The sequence below is a fragment of the Schistocerca serialis genome, chromosome 3, assembly GCF_023864345.2.
Source record: "Schistocerca serialis cubense isolate TAMUIC-IGC-003099 chromosome 3, iqSchSeri2.2, whole genome shotgun sequence".
NCBI classification, from domain to species: Eukaryota; Metazoa; Arthropoda; class Insecta; order Orthoptera; family Acrididae; genus Schistocerca; species Schistocerca serialis.
Genome location: NC_064640.1, coordinates 581,143,714 through 581,156,696, shown reverse-complemented (window position 1 = coordinate 581,156,696; position 12,983 = coordinate 581,143,714).

Below are 12,983 nucleotides of genomic sequence, written 5' to 3'. Positions count from 1 at the left end.
AAATAGTAATAAAACGGCAGTGATAAACTTAAAAATTATTTGTAAGTATCTAATGAAATTGAGGTTAATAGTAGTCTAAGTACTGCCCGCCAGGGTAGCCGAGAGCGCAAACGCGCTGCTTCCTGGACTCGGGTAGGCGCGCCGGCCCCGGATCGAATCCGCCCGGCGGATTAACGACGAGGGCCGTTGTGCCGGCCAGCCTGGATGTGGTTTTTAGGCGGTTTTCTACATCCTGCTAGATGAATACCGGGCTGGTCCCCATGTTCCACCTCAGTTACACATTTCGCAAACATCTGAACACGTTCCCACTATTCCATGGATTACACTCGATGCACACAGTTGGGGTACACTAATTCCGTCCGGGGGGGGGGTACGGGGTGGCGGCAGGAAGGTCATCCGGCCACACCTTAATCATTAACATGCCAAATCCGATTAACGGTGGCTGACCCTTTGTCACTGCGAGACAAGGCTCAAGCAATAGATAGTACTGTCTAAGAACTAATACTAACAATACTAGTGCTACTACTACTACTACTACTATTGCTACTGCTGCTAATAATAATAAGAATTAAAGTAATAGCGATATTAATACCAGGTCACATTTACACAGGACTGTAACTGCACAGTTCCACCATTTGAAGCAGTCAGCCTTGCAGCTGTAAGTGGGGCTCTACTCATTTTCACACCGAGTTTGGAATGCTGTAAGATGCCCATAATCATTCCCAATTTGTTTTCAAGCATTTACAGCTATGCTCCAGTTGGTTACATTTAATGCCAAGGTGTTTTCCTGAATACTACAAAATTTGAGAAAAATTGTAATAGTGTCAGTAGCCTACACACACACACACACACACACACACACACACACACACACACACACACACACACACGGAAGATACCTTCACTCAACCAAACACGAAGAGTATCATTACCCTTATGACATAACTAGCTGACAAACCCGTCGTTGCCCGGGTTTCATTTTGCCAGTTTTCTATTAGAAACGAAAACAAAAAAGAGCTGTGTTTGAAGTGTAATATCTAAAAAATTAGTTTCTATGCAACATCTTTGAAATTATGAAAGAGGCGTACAAAGAAATATACGAAATATAAAAATGAATAAGTACATAATCTCTATGGCGACGCCACTTCATAGCCTCTGGGCGCTAATGACCATAGAAGTTTTGCGCCCTAAAACCACAAAAAAAAAAAAAAAAAAAAAAACTTCATAGCCTTATGGACGGCTGTTGTTCCCGCATACAGCCATTTGCCCTTGCCAGCTGAAAGCTGTCTAAAGCGCTGCCAGGAGTCAGTGATTTGCTTAAGTTGACTCGCCGATAGAAGTGTATTAGTAAACAATGAATGTATTTAAATTTCATGCATGATGTAGCATTTCTTCACGTGTCTCAGTGTTTATGACGTCATATCTCTTGAACTATGTGTCATACATTGATAGGTTTCTGTAGGTGCATTCGGTGACATGTGTGGATACTGTCTACGAAATATGTTGCGAATAGAGTTAGTAGCACAGAGTAAGAAATGGAAATAACGTGCATAATGCTGTAGTTTTTCGCGTATCTCTTTGTTTATGACGTCATATCTACCTATGATAAGTTGGTAGTTCTCATACCCACAGTGATTCTCACATGGCAAGAAGGGATATGTTTACCGAGTCTGGTTGACATCCGTCCAGTGGTTTAGGAGAATATGTGGAATATACACACATACATACACCCACTTTTATCATATTTATGGATTAAGACGTTGACCTTGCGTAAATCTTCAACATCCTCAGAACTGCAGCAACATATATGAAGCCCCATGCATTCGCCGCATAGCATCACAAACTTCCAACTAACGCATTTCCAGATTAAAGGAGACCGAAAAGCTTCACACGGCAGACGTTGTAACTAAGTTGTTGTCATCCGCCATCAGCGTTTCGAAAGAAAGACATACTGCGTTTCCACGCTGCAGTCGATGAAACACTAAAGTATCCATTGACAGCATGATGAACGGAAGGGTGAAGTAGCGCGAATTTCAGATAACAGGGACTTGACAAAGAAACAAAAGAGAAGTGCATAGCCCGGATGTTATGGGGAGGCGCGGTGGGTGAGGTGTAAAGTCGGTGGCAGCGGACGTGTTATGACAGACAAACACTTACTTGTACAATTAGCCGCGCTCGACTCCCCGCTGAGAAGTTAATCATTCAGCCACGAGCTGCCCAGGGAATACAAAATACCCCCAGCGAGTGCCCAGCTGCCTTTCGCCAAATAAGATTACGCCGACCCCACGTCGTCCTCTCACATTCTTCACAAACGAATAGGAAGGAACGCCTGTAAAAATATTAATATAATTTGGAAGCCTGTTGGCTGGCTTCCTTCGCTTTGCTACAGTCTACTCTTATTTATTTATTTATTTTTTACTTATATGGTAACGATTCTTTCGCGCTTGGTGCCACAGCATGAGCGTAATGGCGAGGAGAACCGGTTTACTGCCTGTGATTTATGTTTTGAGTAAATTAGCTACAGCATCTTCTCGTAATAGAAACTGGAGTGGCACGTTTCTTTTAGGGAGCGCCTGTTAACACGTGAAGACTGATCCCAATCTATAGCTGTTTCCGCATTCACAGTCATTTTTAAACTACAAAAAACTGCCTTTTGTCTTCCAAATGTCTTATTTTAACTTGATCAGCCATTTGACATACACTATCGGATAAGAGACCTCGCTATAGACTTTCTTAAGGATTATTGTGTCAGCTATGAGCAACAGTGTTTCTAAAAATGGTTCAAATGGCTCTGAGCACTATGGGACTTAACATCTGAGGTCATCAGTCCCCTAGAACTTAGAACTACTTAAGCCTAACTAACCTAAGAACATCACACACATCCATGCCCGAGGCAGGATTCGAACAGTGTGTCTCCTGTATGCTTTAAAATAAAATGTACTTACAGTACCTTCGATGAGGTTGTCGTCTGGGACTTTCCTTGCTGAATCATCATCAGTTTCTCAATGCTTTTCACACTGAAAGTGCATGCCTATGCGCCATAAGTGAAGATAGGTAAAACACATTTATTGCAAACTTTCCATGTTAGGAGAAACGGAACCTTCGTTTGAAGAACTATTACATTTACCAACGGCACATCAGGTACATCCACTTCATTGTTAATTTGCATTGCTTCATTTTTTATGCGAAGTAAGACTAAAATATTGTGTAAACAACATAAAAGAAATGAGTCTCTCTTGCTGCAGTTTAGTAGGTATCCAAACAATACACTCTTCACTTCTGCAACTTTATTTTCTAGTTGTATTTTGTACTTATACAATGTTCGCTTGTATAATTTATTTTGTGCTGACTCCTGTGACCTGATTTTTGGTGCAAGTAATTCAGAGCTAACTTTTAGCGTTATAAAGCTGCTTCTGCAGATATCAATAATGTATTCAATAATAAATAATTAATTCTAATAATAATAATTCAATGTAAGATTCCTTATCTATTTGCCCATTATGTTCCACGAGCACAAATAATCGACCGTCTGAGGCCAGATGATTTAAAAGCAAACAGTCCAACGATATAAAATATACACAGATAACGATTAGTTACAGTTGACTCTCTCTTTGTGTATCTTTCACTTTAGGACCAGGAGAAACTGATCAGTACAGTGCATATTATGTGTTTTTGTTGTGTTTATATTTACGCTACATAATACATCTGTTTGTCTTGAGTGAGCTGTGTTGTATACTTCTATAACACAATTCACAGCATGATACAGAAATTTACATCTTCTGGAGAGGTGTTGAGTGTGTAGAATGCAATTTTCGTGCACCCATCAAAATAACTAATTACTTTTTGCTGTAAAAAGTATTTCGTACTTGCAGAAGCACGAATGGAACATTGAAATGCAACTAAAAATTTCCATGCCTGAAGATGGAACTACAGAAAACGATATATCAAAGTTCACTAGAAATTTGTGCTATTAATTTGGTGAATGTTAGTGGTTTCTAACCACATTTACCTTCATTTATCAAAGTCACTGTTAGTTGACAATGGATAAAAATAAGTCTTTTATATGCGCTTTTTCTTATTATTTCTCTGTCCCCTCCGAACAGTGGGCAACCATTACAATAAGTTTCTAACTGCATGTACTTTGGTAATTATTTTTTAAGAGAGGAAATATGTTATCACTACCGATGCGGAGAGCACTATGTTCCACATTAATAACGGTCTCTTTCTAGTTATCCAGCAACATCAGTGAAATAATTGTCAATCAAACTCACATTCTTATAGAGGTACGCTGTAAGCCTTCTTTATGTATATTTGCATGACTTATTTTCGAGAGGAAAAATGAGACTGTTGAAAGTATTACTGAAGACAGTCTAGCAGCATAGCGCTGTTTGTGTGTGACTGTAACTGGCGTTTATTAGATTTAATTTTAAATATTTTCCTTTAACACATTATTGAACACTCAGTCAATTTTTACCGTTACTACATTATTTAGGATTATTTAAGATCGTAGTAGTAAGAAATACGCTAGGATGACATGTCCTAAATTAGTAATATGAATCGATAAACCTGGAGCAAATGACAAACCTAGAAGACTGGAGAAAGAAATCAATCTTCCTGTCTTCAAGAAAGAAAACAAGAGAGAATTCAAGAACTATACAGTGGTGACACTGCACGAAAACATTTGAGAAAATTGTTGGAAAGAGATTTAGGAACAGACTTGAGAGAAAATATGAAGGAACAACCACATGGCATCAGACTATGGTGGACAATGACAGTCTTCTATTTGCAGTAAGCCTGTTGCAGGAGAACCATTATGAGTGTGGGAAAGATTTGCTGATGGACTTCCTAGATCTTGGGAAGGTGTACGACAATGTGTGTCGCAGAATCTTATGAGACGCCTTTGACAACAAATGAGTGCAAAAGCGTGCGGTTGGCAGGGCGAATGAAATGTAGCACGCAAGTGAATGGAGGGTTTGCACTATGCGTTATCTCGTTGCACGTTTTTTGGTGGGCTTATTACTTTTTTTTTTCTAGGCACAATAGTATTCCATTTGGAATTCCGTCGGGGAGTAGGTGCATGTGGATGTATACGAAACGGAATGCTATATGTAAAAATCATTTATAAAGATGGTAAGATACTTTTATTTTGAACAATGACGATTTATTCATGTCAAACATAGTATTGCCACAGACAACACTTTCAAAAACGTTTGTAAAACAAGGTTTTCAAGGTACAAACAGGAGAACACAGTCTACCTTGCGATTCTAGTTCGTAACTCCTTGTTAATTAGAGTGGTTCCTCTCTCTGCCCATCTCCTCCTCCCCATCTTTATGTCCACCCTCTCCACCCACCACTACCTGTCCATATCCACCTGCCTGTCTCTCTGTCCTGCCATCTCTCCTCTCTCATTCCATCTCCTCCTCCCCATAATCTTCTCCTCACTCCATATTAGTTCATCTCCGCGTTTCCTATCTCTCTGTCCATCTCAGCCTTCTTCTCCTCCTCTTCCTCCTCCTGTCACGTGATTTCCTCGACCCAGCTTTCCCTGTACATTGCCTCGTTAGCCCTCTCTCTGACTATCTCCTCCTCTTTCCTTTCTCTTCTTTTCTCTCCCTCTCTCTGTCCGTCTCCTCTTTCTCCCTTCCTCTGCCCGTTTCCTCCTCTCTCTCTCTCTGATTACCTATCTCCCCTCTATTCCCATCTCCCCTTTTTTTCTATCTCTTCCACCCCCTCCTCCTGTCCATCTCCTTTCACTGTCCATTTCTCCCTCCTCCTCTCTGTGTCCATCTCCTCTTTCTTCCTCTCTTTCTGTCCATCTTCTCTTCCGACTCCTCATTATCACACCCTCCACACTAACAGGTTGCAGGTTTGCAGGTTCTTACCCCCATAGTATTTCGTTCCAGATTTAAGCATTGTGTGCTAGGTTTGGCTGAAATCGATCCAGGGGCTTCGGAGGAAAAAAAAATGGTTCAAATGGCTCTGAGCACTATGGGACTTAGCCGGCTGGAATGGCCGAGCGGTTCTAGGCGCTACAGTCTGGAACCGCGAGACAGCTACGGTCGCAGGTTCGAATCCTGCCTCGGGCATGGATGTGTGTGATGTCCTTAGGTTACTTAGGTTTAAGTAGTTCTAAGTTCTAGGGGACTGATGACCTCAGAAATTAAGTCCCATTGTGCTCAGAGCCATTTGAACCATTTGAACCCGCGGTTCCAGAGTGTAGCGCCTAGGACCGCTCGCCAACTACGTCCGGCTCCGGCTTCGGAGGAGATTTTTATCTATGGCTTTGCGCGCATGAGCACTTGTGATATATATTTCACTCATATTTGTACCCTAATTTCACCTTCATTTCTAGCGAATTTCACCCTCCAGCTTCGTCTCATGCGGCTCAGTGGTTATGGGGTTACATCTCCTGAACTACAGGTCGTACAATCATATATTTTTGAAGTCACGTTTAGTGCTAATGTGAAAACCCTTTGCAAACTGATTTGTGGCTAGAGTTGGTAGTAAAGATGTAATAAGTTACAATGTCACGCATGATTGGACAATTTTGCTGCATGAACAGCGAAAATATGGTAAGCGAGAAACTTTTTTCCTTTCTCATTTTGTGGAGGGCGATAACAAAAAAAGTCTCTTGAAGTTACGAAATTATATGAAAGTACAAATGACTCTGAGCACTATGGAACTTAACATCAGAAGTCATCAGTCCCTAGAACTTAGAACTACTTACACCTAACTAACCTAACGACGTCAGGATTCGAATCTGCGACTGTAGCGGTCCCGTGGTTCCAAACTGAAGCGCCTAGAACCGCTCGGCCACACCGGCCGGCGAAATTATATGCGATTCAGTCCGGAACCGCGCAACTGCTCCGGTCCAGGTTCGAATCCTGCCTCGAATATAGATGTGTGTGACGTCCTTACGTTAGTTAGGTTTAAGTAGTTCTAGGGGACTGATGACCTCAGATGTTAAGTCCCATAGTGCTCAGAGCAATTTGAACCATTTTGAAATTATATGAAGGATTTGTTGCAATTTACTAAGTGCTCTCATTCTGAAATACCGGATGAATTAATTCTGACTATCTGTGCGTCGTGAGTTTCGATACTTTTTCAGCCGCTTCCCCTAACCCTTTGAGAAGAAGATGTTTATTTACGACCACAGTGGTTTCTTCCAGACAGTAAGTGGTATGTGTACCAAGATTGATGGAAATTGATCTAGTGGTTTAAGAGGAGATATGGAACATACACTACTGGCCATTAAAATTGCTATACCACGAAGATGACGTGCTACAGACGCGAAATTTAACCGACAGGAAGAAGATGCTGTCATATGCAAATGATTAGCTTTTCACACACGTTTGGCACCGGTGGCGACACCTACAACGTGCTGACGTGAGGTAAGTTTCCAACCGATTTCTTATACACAAACAGCAGTTGACCGGCGTTGCCTGGTGAAACGTTGTTGTGATGCCTCTTGTAAGGAGGAGAAACGTGTACCACCACTTTTCCGACTTTGATAAAGGTCGGATTGTAGCCTATAGCGATTGCGGTTTAGCGTATCGACATTGCTGCTCGTGTTGGTCGAGATCCAACGACTGTTAGCAGAATATGGAATCCGTGGGTTCAGGAGGGTAATACGGAACGCCGTGCTGGATACCGACGTCCTCGTATCACTAGCAGTCGAGACGAGAGGCACCTTTTCCGCATGGCTGTAACGGATCGTGCAGCCACGTCTCGATCCCTGAGTCAACAGATGGGGACGTTTGTAAGACAACAATCATTTGCACGAACAGTTCGACGACTTTTGCAGCAGCATGGACTATCAGGTCGGAGACCATAGCTGCGGTTACCCTTGACGCTGCATCACAGACAGGAACGCCTGCGATGGTGTACTCAACGACGAACCTGGATGCACGAATGGCAAAACGTCGTTTTTTCGGATGAATCCAGGTTCTGTTTACAGCATCATGATGGTCGCATCTGTGTTTGGCGACATCGTGGTGAACGCACATTGGAAGCACGTATTCGTCATCGCCATACTGGCGTATCACCCGGCGTGATGGTATGGGGTGCCATTGGTTACACGTCTCGGTCACCTCTTCTTTGCATTGACGGTATTTTGAACAGTGGACGTTACATTTCAGATGTGTTACGACCCGTGGCTGTACCCTTCATTCGATCACTGCGAATCCCTACATTTCAGCAGGATAATGCACGACCGCATGTTGCAGGTCCTATACGGGCCTTTCTGAATGCAGAAAATGTTCGACTGCTGCCCTGGCCAGCACATTCTCCAGATCTCTCACTAATTGAAAACGCTTGGTCAATGGTGGCCTTGCAACTGGCTCGTCACAATACGCCAGTCACTACTCTTGATGAACTGTGGTATCGTGTTGAAGCTGCATGGGCAGCTGTTCCTGTACACGCCATCCAAGGTCTGTTTGACTCAATGCCCAGGCATATCAAGGCCGTTATTACGGCCAGAGGTGGTTGTTCTGTGTACTGATTTCCCAGGATCTATGGACCCAAACTGCGTGAAAATATAATCACATGTCAGTTCTAGTATAATATATTTGTCCAATGAATACCCGTTTATCATCTGCATTTCTTCTTGGTGTAGCAATTTTAATGGCCGGTAGTGTACATGTTTGCGTTCACTTCTGTAATATGTGTGGATTAAATAGCCGGTTCGAATTATATGTCTTTTTCAAAAGTGCTTTGTTTTATAATCTTCCGTCCGGTGCCGTTTATTTGTTTCTTAAGTGATATCATTTGGCATTCACTTGTACATGTTCGTGGCTCATAAACAAAGACTGCTTCCCGAGGAAGATAACTATTATTCATCCATCCCACTGCTGCACAAACATTTTTATCTCCGATAGTATTCATTTTGACATATGCTGTTCGCGTAAAATTGAGATGTGTAGTAAAATATTTCCAAGTTTTTCGTACGGACCTGTAAGAATAGGCACTAATAGTGTCATCGACTTTAGTAATGCATTGCCTTAAATAAGACCGACGCAACGGGCTATATGTGTACTCGGGAATAAAAGGAAATAGCGGTAATTACCCTCTTTGCAGATGTGCAATTATGTGCCGATGTACGTAGTGACTTTCTTCTCACTCGGTAGACTAATGTTAGGTTCTTTATTTACGTCGCCGTTTTCAGCAGACCTCTGCACGTTTATAAACTTTTTCCAAGTATATCATCTTTTACAAGGATGGCCGTCTAGGATTTTTTCGTTTTGGATAGGACTTTCTTTCTTAATATTATGGCGAAATATGCATTAAATGTATTTACTGTCACAAACATCAATTGTAGACATGTTTCTAATGCACAAAGAGAACATTAGACTATATGCTAAACAGAGCACCTTATAGTCTGTTTTCGGAAAAGGCGAGGCTGATTGGTTGTTGGCGCGTGCTACTTGAGCATCTACGTAAACTAGTCGAAGGCCGGTGAAACCACGAGTAGGCGACAAGGTGTTGGACACCTATGCCTCGTCACAAAATGTGGAGGGCGGAGGTTTGCCCACTCTGTAGAGCAGGACATAGCAGATCTGACGACAGAGTAAAATGTTGGGGAGGCACAAATGTTTCGGAGCACACCACTGAGCACATATTGTTGCACAGTGGGCCGCGCAGCGGAAGACCCATACGTTTTACCATGTTCACCCAACGACATCGTCAATTGCGATTGCACTGTGCTCAGTACCATTGAGATTTGATCGTGGATCAGTGGAAACGTGTTGCTTGGTCGGATGAATCACGTTTCTTGTTACACCAGGCTGAACGTCGTGTCTGTATACGCTTTCATGCATGCGAACGGTTGCTCGAAACGCGCCATGCCACACGGACACAGACTGGTGGGGTCGCAGCACCGAAAGGGGACAGTCATTTGTTCTTCCGTGTCACCGGTGGTACTAATCGAAGGTTCCATAACAGCTGTCGACTACATGAACATTACTACTGCTCACTCACATCCCTTCATGCTTGATGTCTTTCACGACAGCGATGGCATCTTCCAGCGCGTTAATTCGTGACACTACAACCCAGTGGTTTTTCACAAATTTGACTTTTACGAACTTTATAATATTACTTGAAAATACAGTATTCGGTAGCACAGGTAAAAATTTCCAACTTTACCTAGGTTTCAACTGCTCTAAGGCAGCCTTCATCAGAAGTAATTTTTTTTTCTTATGAAGGCTGCCTTAGAGCAGTTGAAACCTAGGTAAAGTTGGAAATTTTTACCTGTGCAACCGAAGAGCTGCATTTTCAAGTAATATTATAAATTTCGTCTACGATTGCTGCATTATCGGCCATGTTCAAAATTGTTTTACGAACTTCTTTTTTATATATGATCAGTAACAGCGCTGTCTAAACATGATAAGTTACATATTGGAAATACATTTGCCATGAATGACATATTGTCTGTAATGGTTAAAGGCTACTTTTATAGAATCCATACAGTAGACACACTGGCAGTGTCAGATACTGTGTATTGTATTGAGCCACTGAAACTGCCATAGCGATTTAAGTAAAATATTTATACTTATTTACACGGGTGTTGTCTTTTCCTTTGGACATGCGCTACATATCTGGCATGGCATACACTACATATCTGTAGTGCATGCCATGGGGGAATTTAAGCTGGACGGGAGACGCGCTCGAATGGCCGAGGCAGCAGTCTGCCTTTTGCATTGGAATTGCGCAGATATCCTGATTACTTCCCTGTCACGATAGGACGAGCGTAATGTTGTGGTTTACAGTTGTCTCCGTACGACTTAATTCCTATGAGGCACCATGACATTTTTACAAAAAAAAATCTACATTGAAGTTCAGTTTTACGACCTAGTATGGGCTACCAAAAGTGTTGGAAACTGAAGAATGTTTTCGAGATGGCGTTCACATCGATTATTGTGAGCCAGCAGGGATTCACGTCTCCATCGCTAGTATGTTCTACGTATAACTGGTGGAAGGTGGGGCTTGTGGAAGGATCGTGAAATGAGATGAGCGACCTTCAGTTCATATATCCGGATGGACACATTGGTACCGCGAAAGTGGAACATGGGGCCTCGTCCAGAGGATGATCTGTGTGTTTGAGCTGCCATTTGAGGTGCCAGCAGAGATGGTGGTCACAGCGTTGAGACCTTATGGCAGTGTGATAACCCATGCGGTGGAAAAATGTATCCATTTCTATATGGGGTGTGCGAAGTGTGCACAGGCCATACTAAACACGTCCCGTCCTATTAGAACATTGGCAGATGCCGTGGCTTCGTAATTTTCGACAGCCAGATAAAGATGTGTTTGGGTTGTGGGTAAGAGGGACATCTCAGATCAAGCTATACGCAACGTCACATCACGCATCTGCTGCCAGGGGAGAAGAAGGTGTCTCCCATTGACGTACGTGGGGGCCCTTGAATCTGTACCATCTAACCATCGATTGTCGATGGAAGTATCATCATCTAATCGGCCTTGAGCAGCCCCTGATGTAGCCAGCAGTGACTACAGATGGACAGTCTGCGCTGCCCGAGCAATACCCTACACTGGTCTTGCGATGCAAAGGGAGTATGACCCCAGAGAAGGGGATGGCCACCACAGACTTGCTTGTGAGTATCGACAGTTTTGTCCCCGATGGCAGTGACCTGCCTCAGCCCTTATCAGATATTGACATTCATGTCTGACAACAATGTGCTCCAAATTGGTGAGAGAAATGCAGACTGGCTCCCTCTGATTCCTGCTGGGCAGCGTCTACAGAGGACGAAGATCCCAACATTGGGTATAACTCACAGCAGGAAGGTGTCGATGGGATTTGATTTGAAGTGGATTTGCCGGAGACCTCTCACAGCTGCATGCTTCTGGATGATGGACTGCATGCAGATTCAGTCTCTGCTCCTGTCACAGACATGCTGCAACCTCCAGGCAACCCATTAGTTCTGCAGGATGATTACTGCACATACCTGACTGCATGGTCCAACAATGTAGAGGCCGTGACATCTGGTACTGGAGCTAAAGTAATGACAGTTGCACCATATCGTAGTAGTTAAATTCCAATGGATATTGGAGAGGTCCCGTTGTCAACAATGAGGCCTTCTTTGGGTCTCCCCGCCCCCACGCATGCCTCCCAACAGGCTCCAATGATACTGCCTCCCAGGGTCAGGCCTAAATGACTGCCTCCATCAACCTCAATACCACCAGTTCAAATGTCAAGCTGGAGATGTTTCGCGACAAGTTGCATGCAGCAGATCTCGACGTCGCACTTCTACAGGAAGTGTAGCTGGACCAATCCCCATCTGTTTATGGCTACAACATTTAGTAATCGCTGTACATGGACAGGGGCAGCAGTACGGCCATTCTCGTGAAGGAAGGTGTGACCTACCTCCCATCAGTATTAAGACTTCCTATCACATATCCGGATGTCACGATCATGAATGTGTACACCCCCTCAGGTACAGAGAAGAAAAGAGACCATTCGAAAGATTTTGCAGAGGAGATCGAGCTCAAGTCTAGGCACACTAGGACCATATAATCCAAGAGGTCGACTTCAGTTGTGCCCTGTCACCACAGTATCAAATGGCGCATTTTAGCGTGTGCCAGGATATGCAATGGCTGGTACAATATCTTTGCCTCATCGATACGTGGCAGAATATTCACAGTGCCAGACAGGGACACACATATGTTACCAGATATTTGGCAAGTCTCCTTGACTGAATCTACATCTCCAAGGGATGGCATAGACACTTGACGCCGAAATATGCCTGACAGCCTCTACTGATCATGATGTCAACCATGTCAACATCTCCTTTCCAAGACAGAGCTCTCTCCAAGAGCAGGAACTCCTGGAGAATGAATGTTACGCTCCTCAAGGAGCCGGACTGTCGGTAGAAGATTGTGAAGGCTTGGACAAAATGTGAGAGTCAGCATTCGACGTTTACTTCCCCATAACAGTGGCTCAATTCTGGAAAACCTGCTATATGGCCCGCAGTGA